We start from the raw sequence: 19,632 nt of genomic DNA on the forward strand, positions 1-19,632 counted from the left end.
AAGTTTATTTATTTTTTATGGAAATAGAGACACCTCCACCTTTAGTCCCTGCCTGTGAAGTAGCTGGCCTAAATGTGTGGAAGGCATTATAACCTTGCACTGTTGGCACGCTCTCTGCAGCTTTAAACTATGCATCAGTGACCGCAAAGATATCAGCATTCTCTAGGGAAAAGAGAGCTTCTAGGGAGTGGAGTTTTTTTGTTTAGACTCCTAGCAGTGAGCATCTTTTTGATGCTTTTGTGTGTTTGCCTTTTTTAGGCAAGGCTCAAAAGACAAACCCCCCTCCATAGGTATCACAAGGGATAATAAACTAAGAGTAATGCTACTCAACGCCAGAAGTCTAAACCTCAAGATGCACGCACTCTAAACTCTCCTTAGCATGGTGAACATCGATATCTGTGCAGTAAAAGAAACCTGGTTCAAGGCTCCTGAGAGCACCCCAGCACTACCAGGTTATACCTCATACCATGCTTTTCGGCACCAAAACTTGGACCGAACCACAAAAGGAGGGGGAGTATCAATATTCGTCAAAGATACCCACACCTCCAGGTTGGTGGCATAGCACGAAGCATCAGAGACTATCCATGTGCAACTAACAGTGGGTAAAACTGCCTTCCAGTTTATAGCCTGCTGCAGACCACCCTCCCAAACCCAGGAACCCCACTCCACCTTCCTGAGAACACTGGAAAATATGAAGGTCTCTCCAAACACCATTATATTGGGCTTCAACTACCCAAACATAGACTGGGAGCATTACTCTAGCTCCAACACCCTAGCCCAAAGGTTCCTAGAATTTATAAACTCAAATGCTATGGAACAACTTGTTACCACTCCCACAAGAGGGGAACATACTGGACCTGATCATCACCAACATGGGGACTCTATGCTCCAGACCAGAAGTGTATCCCTCACTGGTAAGATCAGACCATAAACTAATCTCACTGGATATTCACACCCCGACCCCACCCCTTGCCCAGAAAACCACAGTGAAAAACTTCTCTAAAGCAAATTTCACACTCCTCAAAACCGAGGTGGAATCCTGCACAGCCCCCGGGCCTGTGGAAAGTACGGCCCATACCGCAGAATCCTTTAGAAACGCATTATATGAACACCTTCAGGAATGCATGGATCATGCAATCCCAAATAAAACCAAGACCCAATCCTCCAAAGGCAGACGTCCTGTCTGGGGGACCCCAGCCATAAACAAACTATACAATAGAAGGAGGAAGCTACTACATGATAGAGCAAAATCCCAAAAAGGGAAGGCACCTCTGATCAGTGTTAGCAAAAAACTACGGGCACTCATAAAATCATCTAAGGCCAGCTTCAAGAGAAAAACTGCACAGGACACTAAGGATAATCACAAGGCTTTCTTTAGTTATGTTAAGAACCTGGGTGAAAATTCCCAGATATGCTCAGAATTAGTCCAAAATGACAAAAAAATACACCGAACCCACAGACATTGCCAACATCCTAGCTGACAGGTTCAGCGCAAACTTCTCCCCCTCCCTCCGTACCAAAAGGGCAAATATCTATCCCAGCAGAGTGCTGCCCCTCTGACATCTCAGATGCTCAAGTAAGAGCCACCCTCTCCAAAGCAAAAAAACACAGCATCAATAGGACCAGACGGTGTCCCGGGCTGCACCCTACATGAACTCCAAGAAGAGCTAAACCCAAACATAAAACTACTGTTCAATCTCAGCTTTACTACAGGATATGTACCCAAAGAGTGGCGTACAGCAACAGTGGTCCCTCTCCACAAAGGTGGTGCCTCAACGGATCCTGGAAACTATCGCCCCATAAGCCTGACTAGCTTGGTCTGCAAAGCTATGGAAAGGATCATCATGAACCTCATAAATAAAGATATTAGGGACCTACAGACACTGGATCCTACCCAGTTCGGCTTTGTTAAGGGCAGATCCTGCCTCTTAAACCTGGTTGATTTCTTTGAAACAGTCACCAAGGCCATTGACGAGGGGAAGGTGCTCCACACAGCCTACCTGGACCTTGCAAAAGCCTTCGATACAATACCCCACTCAGGCATAACAGATAAGCTCACCAGCGTAAATATAAACCCCTATGTCACTAGATGGGTTGAAAACTGGCTCAAGGACAGAACCCACATGGTTAGAATTGCTGGAGCCATGTCAGACTCCAAACCAGTTACAAGTGGCATCCCACAAGGCTCAGTCCTGGGACTTCTCTTGTTCGGTATATATTTCTCGGAGGTACAGGCCAACACGGGAGGACTGTGGCTGACCAAGTTCGCAGATGACTGCAAACTGGGCGCCATAATCGACTCTCCAGCTGACACAAGCATCCTCCAAAAGGGTCTCATGGAAACAGACAACTGGTGCCAGAGCCATGGCCTCAAGCTAAACGCCAAAAAGTGTATAGTCATCCCCTTTGGCAAAAACAAAGTGCCCACAAATTACCACATAGGTGGTAAGTACAGAAGAAGTAATTGGGGACCCAAGTTGATGGCAATCTCTCATTTGACAACCACGTGGCCAAAGTGGTTAGAAAAACATTTTATATAGCCCACCTAATCATGAAGGGATTCACATCTAGATCAGGGGAGGTCATCGTGCCTCTTTACTCATCCCTCATCAGGCCCATAATTGAGTACAATGCCCCTTTTGGGATGTACCTTACCAGACACCTGCAGCAACTGGAAAGACCCCAAAAGTACCTCACCAAGAGAATCAAAGGGCTCAAACAGATGCCATATGCTGCCTGGTTAAAGAAACTCCAGCTCTACTCAGTGGCATACCGCCTGCTCAGAGGCGATCTGTGCCTGACGTATAAAGCCATGTCCAACCCGGAATTAATGGACATGCTGCACCTCAGAAAATCCAAATCCCATTGAGCTATGCGCTTGAGAGACTTGAACCTCAGCACTGAAATAAATAGAACATGCTGGAGGGACAGATTCATAACCCAGAGGCTCCCTTCACTCTGGAATAAAATCCCAGTCCAGGTTAGGCAGAGTCCCTCATTGACTCTCTTCAAGAGGAATCTTGATGAGTGGATGGGAGATCGTAGGTTTACCCCGGATATCACTTCTGTGTCACTGTTAGACAGAGGCACAGTATACTAACCTCGAAAAAGGGCATAGCAAAATTAAATTAATTTAAAATGGGTGGCGAAAGCAACACACTCTGGCTAGGCTTATAAATGCCCTAGGGCAGATAGCCTAGTATGAACCTATGGACCTATTGTCTGTCTTTTTTGTTCCAAAGTCCCAGCACTTTTCCCTCAAAGACACCCCCCAAGCACAATGTGAGGCACTGGATGTTACAAATTGTAATGGAGCTGGAAGGAAGAATGGTAATCCTGGATTCAAATAAAACTGCTCTCTCCACAAAAGCAGTTCCCTTTTTTACAAATCCCAAGGCTACATTTGAAATGTTAGAGGGTGATTATGTTGGGTATTTTAGGTTCCACTGAATAGCTAGAAGAAATGAGTACCATAGATGCCATGAATCCTAAAATCCTGACAAATTTCCTTGCTGAAGTCCATGACAGAGTTGAAAAACGCAGGAACAGATCTTGACACAGATCTTTTTTTCCTGTAGAAGAAAAACTCTTTGAATGGGTTTTATCCATGAGGTAACTTAGGAATCCAATTCTGTTGGATGGAATTAGACAAGATTTTTTGAGTGTTCGCCAGGAAACCCAGATTGTGAAGGAAAACTTGAAAAAGACTGCAAAGATAAGCAAGTCAAAATAAGGAAAAATATGACTACCTTGCAGTTTGCAATAGGCTGTCACTAAAGCTAGTCACTTGCTAAACACCCATGCAGCAGTGGATAATCCAAAGGTTAATGCAGAGAACTGAAAGCATAATACAGAGAAAAATCTTTAAAATCTGTGGCTATTATAATGTCTCCATGAAGCTTCTTTGCTAAAAGAAACATCCTTGAATAAAAACCTTTCCCTGCAGGAGACAGAAAGGCACGGGGGGGGGGGGTTAAGAATACGCTCCATTACCTCATTTCAGCCTAGTTACACCACCAGGTGTTTCAGCACTTGAACTGTACTGACACTTCTAGGCGTCTAATACAACCTGTTCATTTATGTGTTCATCAGTTCAAAACCATGCTATATAAAAGCTATTAAAATATTTCATCTTAAAGCTTAAATAATGGGGAACACAAATGCACAGATATTTGACCTCTTTTCTACTGCTGTTTAAAAGGTATTAATTATCTGTACACTATTTACATTGTCCTACTATTTATATTTTTTTTAAATACCGCAACAACCAAGTAACATACATAACTGCTTAAGCTCATATGAAAGCTCACATCTGGATGAGCAAAATGTTGCTGACAGTATCTGTGTAGCATGTATGGTTACTGAGGCATTTTACATTGTTTACAAAATAATACAAAATTGATATAAATGTATGCATTATGACTTATAAAATCTAGTTTAAGACCTAGAATCTAATGAACATTACCACTATAAAGACCCAATTTTGCTGAACAGTTTGCCTTTTACATTTTTTTATTGACCCTTACGGCTCTAGAAATATGAACATTTGTTTGACATGCGAAGCCATAACTTGATTTTTTTCAAAAGCTCAGGATCAGTCTTTGGGAAAAATACAAATCTTCATGCCTCCACTGGAGTGAATGAGTTATCCACTGAGCCAAGCAATTGCTGAATGGCAGAGAGGAAATGAAGTGTGATCTGGTGGATGAGGAAGAATCCCTTTAAAGCAAGTAAAGACTCCCACTGCCAGCTGTACCACAGATGAACTCTCAGAACCCCTTTGTCCGAGATGATCTGTTGCCAAAGTCTGAAATGGAGAGCCAGATTTTGGGGAAGAATTACAGGGTTGCCAGGGTGGGGACTGCATTTTGCAGAAAGTCATTCCGACTTGGACTGTCCTTGTTTCCGGGATGTTCACCCCTTCTTTTGAGTTCTTGTTATTTTTTTGGACATCTGCTTACCAGAAGTTTGCTGAGAATGCTTTTTTTGCTTTTTACAAAAGGATCCTGAATTAAGGATGAACCCTTTAACAAACTTGGAGAAGGAACAGTCTAAGTCATCACTCTTTCACTCCATTAGTTTTCCTATCTCATCATATTTTTCAGGACATCAAACCACGGGCGGTCCAAATATAGCCTCCTTATCAAGTGGAGAATTCAAAATTTCAGTTTTTACACCTTCAAGCAAATGTGAGAATGTAACCATGTAAAAACCTTCTCATAAAAGACCAAATAGCCGCTGCACTAGAAGAGGCATCAGCAGAGTCATAAGAACACTTCAGGGAATGTTTGGCTACTTGAGAAACAAGAAGTAAAGCTTTTATAGATTTGCCCTCACATAAAGGAAAAATGACAGTTAGTTCCACTTATTCTAAAAGAAGCAAGCAAAAATATCAGCACGACAATTAAGAATTATGAAAGAGGGGCAGAAGAATGCACTCTTTTCCCAAATGTTTCAAAATCTTTCTCATTCTTGTCAGAGGGAGAGAGATTATTATTTACTAAACATTTAGCTGCAGAAGGATTTGACAAGGAAATCCCTACATGGTCAGATCTGAGAATAAAAAATTAGACTCTATAGTCAGGCACACTGACGTCCCACTCACTAGGCTGAATAAGGAGAAGATTACTGTTAAGCTGCCTTTTCGGGTGCCAGGATCCGGCACATAACACAAGTACTCAGGTCACTCCAGAACAAGTACAAATACAACTCTGTCATTGTCCATGTTGGTGTGAATGACCTGAGCCATACCTCCCTGGATAACATGAAAAGAGACATTGAAGAGCTCTCTGATCTTGTAGCCCAGGCCGGTATGACCCTGACCCTGAGTAGCATCATGCCAGTATGGTATCACGATATAAAGAAAAAAATATCAATTTCAACGATTGGCTAAGTTTCTGGTGCCATTCAAAGGGGATCCACTGTCTGTTCGCCTGGGATGACATGCTCGACAAGCCACGCTGCTTCGCTAGAGACAGCTTGCACCTGTCACCCTTAGGCTTTCGAATACTGGCCAAGGCTCTAGCCACCCCCACAGTGCCTTTTTTAGGCAAGGCTCAAAAGACAAAACCACTGCCATAAATAGCACAAGTAACAAAAACCTGAGGGTAATGCTCCTCAATGCCAGAAGTCTAAACCTCAAAATGCACGCACTCGAGGCACTCCTCAGTATGGAGAAAACAGATATATGTGCAGTAACAGAAACCTGGTTTAAGGCTCCAGAGAGCACCCCAGCACTACCAGGCTATAACTCATACCATACATTTTGGCCACAGAACCCGGACCAAAATACAAAAGGCAGGGGTGTATCCATATTCATCAAGGATACCCACACCTCCAGGTTAGTGGCACAGCACGATGCTTCAGAGATCATCCACGTGCAACTAACAGGCAAAACTGCAGTTCAAATTGTAGATCACCCACCATGTACCAGGACCTCCATTCAGCATTTCCGGAAACACTGGGAAATATAAAGGTCCTACCAAACACCCTAATATTGGGTGATTTCAATTACCCAAACATTAAGTGGGAGAACTACACAAGTACTATCTCCCTTGCCCAACATTTCCTAGAATTTATAAACTCAAACGCCCTGGATCAACTGGTCAACACTCCCAACAAAGGTGACAACATATTGGACCTGGTCATCACCAACACGGGCGACCGATGCTCCACACTGGAGGTCAACCCCTCGCTGGTTAGATCTGACCATAACCAATCACTTTGGATATCCACATTCCGCCCCCACCCCCGGACAAGGAAACCACTGTGAAAAACTTTTCAAAAGCAAACTTTACGTTACTTAAGACAGAGGTGGCAAGCCCCATGCTAAAGGATAACGTTGTTCAAGCTGCAAAATCCTTTACTAATGCTTTCTACGTGCACCTACAAGAATGCATGGCTCATGCTATCCCAAGCAAAATGAAGGAAACCAGTCTGGTGGACTCCTGCCATAAACAAGCTATACAATAGAAGGAGGAAACTAGTACAGAACAGAGTAAAATCCCACGAAGGGAAGGCATCCCTGATCATTATCAGCAAGAAAAATAAGTTATGTACCTACCATAACGTTCCATGTTCATTGTCTCCTCGCGCCTTCTTTCTTGCTGGTTAGGAATGGAGCCGATCTTCGGCTCCGACTCGGCCATCGTCTAAAGCTCAAGAGCTACATATTGGCTCGAGGCCTCCCCATATCTCATGATGCCTGGTGCTAGAATCCCAGATCTCATTTGGTGAGACTAACAGCAGACAAAATAATGAAGGAATCCTATCCTATCATACAAAATCCCAAGTATAGAGACTACCAGGTAGAGTGGGATAGCCAGAGAAGACTCAGCCAGTGCAAATCCATAGAGAAACTCTTCTCGGTCTAGTAGGATAGGGGGATGGAGGGTGGGACGCAAGAAAGAAGGTGAGAGGAGACAACTAACATGGAATGTTATGGTAGGTACATAACTTCTTTATGTTAAGTTGTCTATCTCGCCTTCATTCTTGCTGGTTGGGACAGTGTCCCTAGCACCTAATATCCTGGGTGGCTCAGTGGAACAGACTCTTCAGAACAGTGGAACCAAAATCAGCTCTGCTCCTGGAAATCACGTCCAACTTATAATGTGAGATGAAAGTATGAGGATTTGTCCACGTGGCCGCTGCACAAACAGATTCCATGGGCAACCTAGCTTGAAACGCAACAGAAGTGGCTAATGCTCTGGTGGAGTGGCCTTTAGATTTAACATGCAATTCATTCTTCCTCAGCTGACAGATAAAGGTTATGATAGAAGTCAGCCACCTAGATAAAGTTACTTTTGATACTGGTAGGCCTTATTTGCCCTCTGCATAAGAGAGGAAAAGCTGATCCGATTTTCTGAAGTCCTTAGTCCTATGCAAATAAAAGCGCAGTTGCCTGTGAACATCTAATTGATGTAACTTATATTCTCTCCTGTTGGAATGGTTGGGAAAAAATACAGGAAGGTCAATGGACTGGTTCAGGTTATTCTCAGAAGAGACCTTAGGAAGGAAAGAAGGATTAGTCCCAACAGCAATCCTGTCTTTGTGGAACACTAGGTACGGGGGACGTATACAAAGAGCCTGCAGTTCAGAAACTCTTCTCGCTGAAGTAATTGCTACCAGAAAAAGTGTTTTCCAAGATAAAAACTACAAAGAACAGGAAGCTGCAGGTTCGAAGGGGGGCAAAAATTAGAGAGGCTAGAAGCAAATTCAGATCCCACGGGGGTGGAGGATCTGAGCAGAGTGGCTCCTCTGAGGAAGGCCTTACAAAGCTTATGAGACATTATACTACTTTCTGAAAAGCCAATGTGAAAATTTGAAATTGTGGCTAACTGCACTCTAATTGTAGCAGAAGCGGACCCAGTATGAAAGAGCTCCGCAAGAAATTCCAGGATGTGGTGAACAGGGGCTGAAAAGGGGTCTATATTCTTAGCCTCTGCCCAGGAAGAAAAATGTTTCCACTTACTAGCATAAGTTTTTCTAGTGGTAGACTTGTGCGATGATAAAATGACTTCAAGCACCGATTGGGAGATATCAGGAAGCCTGGCTAGGGTTGGAAGTAATGCAACCAAGCCGTGAGCATGAGAGATTGTAGGGAATAATGCAGCCCGCCCGATTGATGGATCAGGAGGTCTGGAGCTGGGTCCAGAGTCCAAGGCTGCTCGATAAGATAATGATGAAGGAACGGAAACCATATCTGTCGAGGCCAGTATGAAGTAATGAGGATCATTCTGCAACCCAATATGGTAGCTTTCTGTATCAGCTTGGGAATTACGGGAAAAGGAGGGAATGCGTACAGAAGTCCCTGAGGCCAATCGTGTACTAGAGCATCTCTGGGAGAATGCTCTGGATGTGGTAGGAGAGAGAAGTTGCTGCACTTGCTGTTGAAGGGGGTGGCAAAGAGGTTGCAGCAAGGTTGCCCCCATTTGTGGAAGATTTGGTCCGCTACTACTTGATTCAGAGACCACTCGTGAGGCATGAGAATAGCTCTGCTCAGCCTGTCTGTTATGACGTTGGATTTCCCAGGGATATGCGCTGCGGTCAAAAACCATTAGGAAGAGATCGCCCACTGCCAGAGTCTGAGTGCTTCTTGACATAGCGGGTAGGACCTGGTTTCGCTCTGCTTGTTGATGTACCACACGGCTGACATATTGTCCGTTTGAACTGCAATTGTCCTGTTAGGAAGAGAGTCCTGAAGAGCTTGCAACGCTAAAAGCACGGCCCTCATCTCCAAGACGTTTATGTGCAGATGGTACTCTTGAGGTTGCCAGGTACCCTGGACTGTTCTTGCCCTGATAATGCCCCCCCAGCTGATCAGGGAGGCATCCGTGGTCACCGTAGCAACTGGAGGGGGAAGTACAAATGGCCTGCCCAGGGGCACTGATGAGGAGACCATCCACCACGCAAGGTGCTTTTTGCATGTTTCTGTGATGATAATCATGTGAGACATGGGAAACTGCTGGAAGGACCATGGGGTGAAAAGAAGCCATTGGAGGATCCTCATGTGAAAACATGCCAGAGGGATGAGTATGATTGCTGCTGCCATGAAACCCAGGGTTTGGAGGACGAACCTGGCTTGAATTCTCTTGCATTGTAACAAGACCTGGACATGCCGCCGAATGACTAACACCCTGTCTGGTGGAAGGCTGGATGACCTGTCTTTTGTATTTAAGTTTGTGCCTATAAAGATGATAGACTGACAAGGCGACAAAGCAGATTTTTCGAAATTTATAGTGAAACCTAGTCTGGAGCACGTCTGGATAGTATAGTCTCCGGCTTGAAGAAGATGATGCCTGGTGGTAGCAGTGAGGAGCCAGTCGTCTAGATACGGAAACACCTGGAATCCTTGCATTCTCAGGTGAGCGGTAAACTACTGCCATACATTTGGTGAACACCCTGGGGGCTGTGGTGAGACCAAAGGGCAGAGTTCTGAACTGATAATGGCTGGCTCCCAGCCGAAAGCGCAGGAATCTTCTGGAGCGCCTGTCCATTTAGATGTGGTAGGATGCATCCTGAAGATCTATGGAGCACATCCAATTGTCCTGATCCAGGAAGGGTAAAATGGACTGTAGCGTGACCATCCGAAACTTCGTTCTTTGTACAGACCTGTTTAGTCTGCTGAGATCCAAAAGTGGTCTCCAGTCCCCTGTCTTTTTTGGTACCAAAAAGAACCTTGAGTAAATTCCGGATCCTTGCTGGTCTGCTGGGACTTGCTGGATGGCCCTTTTTCTTAGCAGTTTTGAAACTTCCTGAACTGCTTGATCCCGTAGATTGGGTGGAACATCCGGAAGGGACTTGGACAATAAAGGAGCGTGAACAAAAGGAATTTTGTAGCCTCCGGATATAACGGACTGTACCCATTTGTCTTGTGTTATGTCTTGCCAGGCTCTTGGGTACAGCAATAATCTTCTCCAGACTGCCTCCAGAGGTGAGCAGCCAGGCAACCCTTCAGGGATGCTGGAAGGGCTCGTCAGAGAATGATTCTCTGCTGCCTGGTTTTGCGGACCCCCTCTGCCACGAGGGCGGCGTCTGTTATTGTTCCCTCCTCTGCCCCTGGAGGGAAACTCACCACATGTGTCTGGCAATGCTCCCTGGGATTTCCGGAACCACATCTTTCCACTCTTCTGACCCTTGGGATATGGTCTGGAAGGAGTGGAAAAACGGACTCCTATGGCAGAGAGAGTCTTGGCTTCCTGCTCACACCTGGTAAGGGTATCCTTCACTTGTGATCCAAAGAGAGAGGAACCATCAAAAGGGGTGTTGGTGAAAGACGCTCTGAAAGGTTCTGCAAAGTTACATAGCTGCATCCAAGCGTGCCTCCTTAGGGCGACGCCTGTGCCTGCGGCTCTACTCGCCCCATCGGCTGCATACCAAATGAGCCTCATGGAGGAGTTTACCACTGAATTAAGAGTCCCCAGCTGGGAGGCTGCTTTAGCCTGGGCCCCCTCAGCTGATGGACCTTGGAGGGTATCTCCAAGCTCTTTCAGGAGATCCCTCTGAAGACTGGTAAAGTGGCACAGGTAATTCAGGGACCGCATAGAAAAGGTCGCTGAAGAGAACATCCGCTTCCCATATCTGTCCATCGTCCTGGACTCCTTTTTAGGGGGATGGACAGATGAAGTTTCAGCCAACTCCTTCTTTGTGGCCGCTGCTACCACCATGGCATCAACAGGGACACCTTTGGGCAAGAACTGTTTGTCCTGCAGTGCAGTAATGAATTTGGCAGGTCTTCTAGGGGTCGGTTCCACTGTGTCTGGAGCCGTCCACACCTTCCGAGCCACCACAGACATCAGTGGGTAAAGGCGGAGACACCCAGGAGGTAGAAGGTCGGGATCCAAACATGTCCAGGAAAACCGACTCATCCTTGGAAGGGCTTAGGGCAGTCCAGTTCCCCCTCTGCCTAAGCATCTCAAGGATGTCTGAGAAGGAGATGACATCTTCAGAGGGGAATCTTGGGGACCCTTCCGACTCCTGTAAGTTGGTATCTGATGTGACAGACTCGGGGGGGGGGGGGGGGAGTCAACATGCTTCCTCTTGCATTTACTCTTGCGAGGTGGCTCCTCTGAATGGTCAGGGGAGGCCTCGGAAGAGGAGGACACACCCAAAGAGGTGTCCTGGAGCGCTGGATCCCCACGCTTGGGGTCTGGAAGAGTAGCAGAGGCTAACACAGGCACCCTCGGGGGAGGAGCCGATGGGGTCGATCGTGGGGCCGACTCTGGGGCCAGTACACTCCATCACCTTGAAGGCATCCCTGCCCGGATGCAGAGATGGCTCCAGTTCTGAAGAAACCGGAACCCCTCCCCATACCAAGGGGGACAGCTCCGAGGCAGATGTGGGAGCACAGCTCACCTGAGCCGAAGTGCCGAGGGGAGAGCTGGTTCGAACAAAGGTCCAATGCCACTCGCCCCCTCGGAGCCTATGAGGGAGTCTCGGCACCCAGATCCCTCCAGGGACGGTACCATGGAAGGGATCGAAGCAGACGACGGAACCGAAGGAGAAGGTATCGGAGCTGACGGTTCCACGACTCGAACCCCAATGAACTCCGAGCTCACAGGATGAGTCGGAGGAGAAATATCTACAGCTGTGGACGGAGCAGACGCCTGATGAGGGGGGCTGGACAACATTTTGGCTAAGGCCTGCGATTTTAACAGCCTACTGACCACTCTTTCCAAGTCATGGTCCGAAAGTCTTGTGGATCGAGAAGAGTGGGATGAGCGAGGACTACGCTCTGACTGGAGCAGAGGCGACTTTGGTGCCGAAAGTATAGACTCCAGAGAAGGAGACCTGGACCTTTTTCGACTCTCAGACGGCTCCGAAGAACGTGTCGGAGCAGATTGGGAGGGAGGAACATCGGTTCCAGCCGGAGCCGAGATGGATGGTATGGCTTCACCCAATGACGACTCCGAACTGGGAGCCAAAGGTTTAGGTGGCCTAGAAAATTTCACGGGCTGAGCCTTCGCAGGTGAATCTTGGGATTTAAGCAGACCCCGCAAGATCAATTTGTTTTTGCGCTCCTGCAGGACTCTTGGACTGAAAGTGTGGCAAATCGAGCAAGAGTCCTGCAGGTGCACGGCATCCAGACAATAAACACAAGAAGTGTGACCATCTTTCAGAGACATCTTCTGACAGCATGAGTCACGCTTCTTTAATCCGGACGGCTTAGGATCCTTGGACATCCTGAAAGAAGAAAAACCAAGGAAAAAAACACACACACCAAAAGGTTAAGGTAACTAACCACAATAAAAATACACTACAGTTACCAGAACCAACTACACTACAACAACTATAATTAACTATAGCTAAACTAACAGTAATAAAGGTATTTTTTTTTTTTTTTTTTTTTTTTTGGGAGATGGGGAGAAAAAAGGTTATCCTCCAACTTAACCGGAAACCTTTTAGAGGTAAGGTTATCCTCTAACTTAAACGGAAAACCTTAAGAGGAAAGAGAAAAGGGGGAGGGGAAACTCTCTAAATAAAAACGAGTTTCTGAGGGGAAAAGACAAGGATTCAGACACGAACGCAACTATAATACCAAAGATATAACTAAAAAAGAATTTCTATGCTAAAACTACTAGTTTTATGACAGAAAAGACACAATATAAAAGTTTTATAAGACCTGAGCCACTAGAGCAACCTCGCAGCAGAAGCGGCAAATGAGATCTGGGTTTCTAGCGCCGGGCATCATGGGATATGGGGAGGCCTCGAGCCAGTATGTAGCTCTCGAGCTTTAGAAGATGGCCGAGTCAGAGCCGAAGATCGGCTCCGAACCCAACCAGCAAGAATGAAGGCAAGATAGACAACTTAACATACTACGATCCCTCATAAAATCATCCAAGGCAAGTTTCGAAAGAAAAATTGCCAAGGACTCCAAAGATAACCACAAGGCATTCTTTACCTATGTCAAGAATCTAAGTGGCAATGCTCAGATCTGCTCTGAGTTAATGGAGAATGGTACAAAATACACTGAACCGCCTGACATTGCCAACATCCTGGCAGACAGGTTTAGCGCAAACTTCACCCCCTTCTCAGCCCCAAAATGGCCCATAACCATACCAGAAGAATGTAGAGCCCCTGACAACACAGACACTCAGGTTAAATCAGCCCTCTCCAAAGCCAAAAACACAGCATCAATGGGACCAGATGGTGTCTCAGGCTGCGTCCTACATGAGCTAAAAGATTAACTAACCCCTCACCTAAACACACTGTTCAAACTCAGCCTCTCCACAGGTTATGTACCCACAGTGTGGTGCACAGCAATGGTTATTCCACTCCACAAAGGTGGAGCCACAACAGACCACAGGAACTATCGCCGTATAAGCCTGACTAGCTTGGTCTGCAAGGCTATGGAGCGCATCATCATGGAACTCATTAAGAGAGACATTGGGAACCTCCAAACACTGGACCCTACCCAGTTCAGCTTTGTTAAGGGCAGATCATGCCTCCTAAACCTGGTGGACTTCTTTGAAACAGTTACCAAGGCTACAGATGAGGAAAAGGTGGTACACACAGCCTACCTAGACCTCGCAAAAGCCTTCAACACCATTTCCCATTCTGGTATTATAGACAAGCTCACCAGCCTGAACATAAACTCCTACGTCACAAGATGGGTTGCCAACTGGCTCACCGACAGAGCCCACATGGTAAGAGTTGTGGGAGCTAGGTCCGACTCTAAACCGGTTACAAGTGGAGTTCCCCAGGGCTCAGTCCTAGGACCCCTCCTGTTCAACATATACTTCTCAGAGGTACAGGCAAGCACAGGAAGACTATGGCTGACCAAGTTTGCAGACGACTGCAAACTAGGGGCTATAACTGACTCTCCAGCTGAGACAGACATCCTCCAAAAGGGTCTCACTGAGACGGATACCTGGTGTCAAAATCATGGCCTCTTGCTAAATGCCAAAAAGTGCATAGTCATCCCCTTTGGAAAAAACAAAGTACCCACAAACTACTACATAGGTGGTTGTCCCCTAAATATGGAAGACGTAATAAGGGATCTGGGGACCCATGTAGATAGTAATCTCTCCTTTGATAATCACATTTCCAAAGTGGTTGGAAAATCCTTCTACGTGGACCACCTTATCAGAAAAGGGTTCGCATCCGGATCAAGAGAGGCTATTGTGCCCCTCTACTCATCGCTCATCAGACTCATCATAGAGTACAACGCCCCATTTGGGATGCATCTTACAAGACACCTGCAACAGCTGGAAAGACCACAGAAGTACCTCACCAAGAGGATCACTGGCCTCAAACAGATGCCCTATGCAGCTTGACTGAAGAAACTCCAGCTGTACTCGGTTGCATACCTCCTACTCAGAGGTGATCTCTGCCTGACAAACAAGGCCATGTCCAACCCAGAACTGATGGACATGCTGCACCTAAAGAAAAGCTTATCCCCTCGATTCACACGCTCTAGGGATCTAAACCTCACCACAACAATAAATAGGATGTGCTGGAGGGATAGATTCCTGTCCCAGAGACTTCCCATGCTTTGGAACAAGATTCCAATCTACATTAGGCAGAGCTCCTCACTAACACTCTTCACCATAAACCTTGACAAGTAGAAGGGAAACAAAGTTTACCCCGGGGATCACTTCAGTGGCTCTGCTGGACAGAGGCACAGGGAAGTAATCTAAGGGGGCAATGAAAGCCAACACATTCTGGCTAGGCTTTTAAATGCCTTCAGGCAGACAGAAATACTTAGGTTCATAGGTAGGTACTACGCTAAGACTGAGGACCCTTGTACAGTCTTATCTTCCTTCCTAAGGGCTGCAGACTGGCTGTCAGGTTAACATCCTCCAAAATGGTCGAACAGGAGTAACAGCAGTAGGCTGAGGAAATTCCAATTGTAATGAATCGTGTTTTCAAAGAAAGCAGAATGACATTTTGTTCTCATTGAAATATTGACTTACTCTAGACAGTTTCAGAAAAGGAAAATTCTTCATTGAGAAAAATTAGAAGAAATATTTTTCCTCCGGCAACAGAGTCTGAGAAGAGTAATTGAATTTGTTCCCTTCAATTCTTTTCTGTATTTATGACACTAGAAATCTTAAGAAACAGAAGATTTTATTTTCTCGTACCAGTACAGCAATGTGAAAAATAAAGAACTTGAACTAAGCCCTGACTTAAGCAATACATTTTCCCTATCTAAGGTGAGAGAGACAGGAGAAGATAAATGTTAAACTTTCTGCTTCTTTTTACAGGGAATATCCACAGAAGCAAACTGTCCAATGTCAGGGATGTCACCCTCAGAAGCAGGCATCTTAATCCGGCCAGGCAGAGATCATTCTACACTCCTTCCTCTGAGATAGAGTGGTTCTCCCATGTTCACAGAGGATACTCCAAGTCTACAATGGCTACACAGGATGTGTCTAATCCCCAGTCCATGGTGACTTGAAGGATCTATGCCAGAGGAAACCAAGGAAAAAGATGAGTGGTCTAATGAACCTGAAATGGCCACTGCAGGGTCAACCATCTGCTGTTGGGGCAAAGAAGCAGCTTGCTGAACTGGCAAAGGCTGTCTAGTAATTTTCTTTTTCTTGTATCTAAATGAAGTGAGAAATAAGGAATCAGTAAACTGTTCCACTGTTAAGCCAAGAAAGAAGCCTGCAACTCAGCAATGTCAGCAATAATCAGTAAAAGACAAGTACCACAAAAGTGGTGTTTTCTCAAAAATTACACAGTGACAAGCACAAAATACACTTGCCCCACCCTTGAAAAAATAATTTATAACCATATTAATTACTAATAAAAAGTAAACAAGTTTACACTAAAACAGTATATAAAAACACAAGTTCAACTGGTAATGTCTAGCAACAGTCTCCCCAAAAAATGTAAAGCCTAGCAATAATTAAACAGTTATGTTAGCCAACCGCTGATCCTTGAAAGCCCACAAGAGGAGGGTTATTCTGTAGCAGGAAAGCTCTGAAGGGGCTAGACTGTTTATTTTCTCCCTTGTCTGCTTAAGCCATCAACACTCTGGGCTCACAGAAGGTGCTCTAACGCTTTGGAAGCTGTTTAGCTGTTATATGCTGTGCAGGACATAATCCACATAGCTTAGGCTACTGCAGCAGTGATCTAATGAAGATCCGCATATAGTCTTTTGGGAGATGAGATATACCTGATAGAATAGGGGGAGATCTCACTTTAGTTTGTATTCCTACTCTGTTGAGCTTAAAATCAGAGAGTTCAATGCAGAAAGGCACAGAGACAGATTCCATGTAATTTTTGGAGGAAAGACAAGATAGGGAGGGGAAATAGAGGATGGGTGACAAGGATAGTCAGAAGTCTTCTCTTTGGGAGTTGGATCTTTGGGACCCATTAGAATTAATTTTAGAGCCACCTTGCTTTTTCCTTTTGAACTGCTCTTTGCCAGGTTTTTACTGGCCAAATTTGACAGGTTTATGAAAAATGGCTTGGCTTGGAAGGACAGTTCTTCTGAAAATTGGAAACTTGCAAAAATAGAACTCTCTGCGAGTTTACCCCTCTCTTGGGGTCATAGGTCATTACTAGGCTATTAATTTGAGCATATCTTAAAAAGCCTAGCCTTACATTCCCATGGTAGTTTGTAGACCTTATATTTTGTATATGAATAACCCAAAGGCAGGCAGAATAATGACATGTTGGGGCATTTACATCTTTCCCTTATCCAAAAGGGATACGAGGATAAACCAGTGGTGAATTTGTGGTTGCCCATGTACTCTATTCAAATTACATTTGAAGAGAGCAAAAGAAGTACTCTGTTTTACATGGAGTAGATGACTGTTCCATAAACGTGGTATGCACTGTGATGCAGACCTGACCCTTCAACATGTTCTACTTATTTTACAAAACAGATTGAGATCCCTTGAGTAGGTGCTTATGATACCAGTGGACTTACAAAAGTTTATCAAATCTAACAGAACAGGGTCTGCTGAAGCTTTACAAGTGAGGCAGAGGTTGCCTCTAGTAGCCTGAATGATACTGAGAAAACGGACAAGACTTTGAAACAGTCTGTTTAGTATTTACGATTTAGGCTCTTGATTTTTTTTTTTGAGAGAAAACAAACACTGAGGTTGTTCCAGATGTGTTTTGACATATATATACAAAAAGGGGCATGATTCTCAGTGACTGGCTTTTTGACTGCAAAGTACAATGGAATGATTAAATCCCTGGATATGGATGCAATACATTTAGATACAAGATGCGTGATGAAAAAGGACCTACTTACAGCAGTGGATACATAGTGACCAAATGACAGTTCATTGTCAATATAGGTTGCCATACCCCTAACTATAAGACCAATTTTCAAGGGTGTGCTCTCAATGTGATAGTTACAAGGGAAGTCACATTTGCCAAAGGATGCAATTAGAAAATTCCTGGCATATGCTTTCAGTCCATAGTTTTGACTCTAGCTATTTATTTGGGACAGACCCTCTTAAAGCATCTTGGTGTCCTCTGCAAAGTTTATGACAGCACCCAGTTTGTAGTCATCTGCAAATCTGGTCAGCCACAAATCCTTAACATTAGCTTTGAACACGCAGAAGTAAATGCCAAAGAAGAGTGATCAAAGGACCGAACCTTGGGGTACACTGCTAGTGATAGGTCTTTTGGAAGAGGCAGAAGTGCCCTGCCTAACTTTCCCCATGTTCTATTTAAATAGAATTCCACAGAAGTTTTCCCAAACAGGAAGTTGTTGTCCAATGAGGCATTTAACAATTGTGTTTTCACTTTCTCAGGAAAGGACTGTAGCCTTAACCAATCTTGCTGTCTTATAACTGTCTCAGTTGCAGCAGCCCTGGAGACAGTACACCACCATCACAACCACATTTAAGTGCATGTTTAGCTACCTAAAAAGGCAGAGTTGAGCAGATCAATTAACATTAGAGTTCAAATCAGAATTAGGAAGACTGGCTAATGTTTGCCCCATCTTATTCAAAATAGTATTTACAGCTATAAACTGTCAAAGCCAAATGTCCAAGCTCCTATTATCTAAGCTGGCAGAACTGCATACCTTTTTGTCATATCCATCAACTGCTTTGCTCTCTTTACCATTAGGGATAGTGACAAAGATTCTAGCACCTTTGTTGGTATCCCAAAATATAACAGCTGGGTCAGAGTAAGGATTTTTATTGAAGTACATGTGCAAATCAGGATCCTTATAAAACCTACCAGTCTTTTCATGGGCAGCAGGCTGGTGACATTAGAGAGGAAAAAAAGTCATCTTCTACAACCCCCAGAAATGAAAGTACAGCAAAAGGCATGGAGATGTCCATATTTAAAATTCATAATACCTTTTCTGAATGTCAAACTACTTTAGCCTTCTACATGAAAAATCTTTCAATTTAATATGTATTGTGTCACCAAAGGGAATTTCCTCATTTAAAGAGTTGGAGAATAATGGGTCTTCTGTCTTAGATTCACATCTAGTAGGGGAAGGAATTTGTAAGGCATGATGAAGCCCTTCATTATCAGAATCGGATAAATCCTCTTCATCAGAAGAAAGAACTCTCTTCCTTTTAACAGGGGTAGAAGTGGAAGAAGAAGGCAGAAAGGATTGAACATAATCAATGGCTTTAAACAGCTCTTGATCAAAATTAAACCAATCTTCTTCACTCCCTTTCTGACTGTAAGGAACAGTAGACTGTGATATACATTTGTTTTTCTATGAATGCTTCTTTGGGGTATCCAGACATATAAACTTCAGGGTTGAAGCCATAGGTATCTCCTCCATGATTGAGTTTTTAATGTCCTTCCTTACAAGAACCTGGTGAGTACTTCCAGCACCCTCAGCTAAAATAGTCCTTAGTTCTTCCTTCCTGGCTGTCTGACTGGACATGTGAAGATCCTGTACCATAATGGACTCCAAAGGGGGTTGCTCTATAGGGCTCAGCAGAAGTAGACAGACTGTCTGAAGAGCTGGAAATGCACCTCTGAGGAGCTGTAGAAGACAGAAGGACATACATATTTTCATCAATCACCTCTCAACAATTTTAACTTATTTTTAACCTGAAGGAGAATTGTCCACAGCAGAGGACTATGACATGGCCAAGTCCTGAAGATGTCTTTTTTCTAAATAGATACAGCAGTACTTTAATCTGCTCCTAACAGACTTGGGGATGAATGACAAACCGAACTCTATTTCAAGTCATA

General features: G+C 44.6%; 1 protein-coding gene across 1 annotated transcript in view; it reads right to left on the bottom strand.

The window, feature by feature from the left end:
• ARFIP2 (ADP ribosylation factor interacting protein 2) overlaps positions 1–19,632 on the bottom strand; it is a gene marked incomplete in the record, with an annotated part of 1,173,031 nt that overhangs the window by 554,725 nt on the left and 598,674 nt on the right.

The sequence above is a fragment of the Protopterus annectens genome, chromosome 5.part0 (genome assembly GCF_019279795.1).
Source record: "Protopterus annectens isolate FY-2018-M chromosome 5.part0, PAN1.0, whole genome shotgun sequence".
Taxonomy (NCBI): domain Eukaryota; kingdom Metazoa; phylum Chordata; order Ceratodontiformes; family Protopteridae; genus Protopterus; species Protopterus annectens.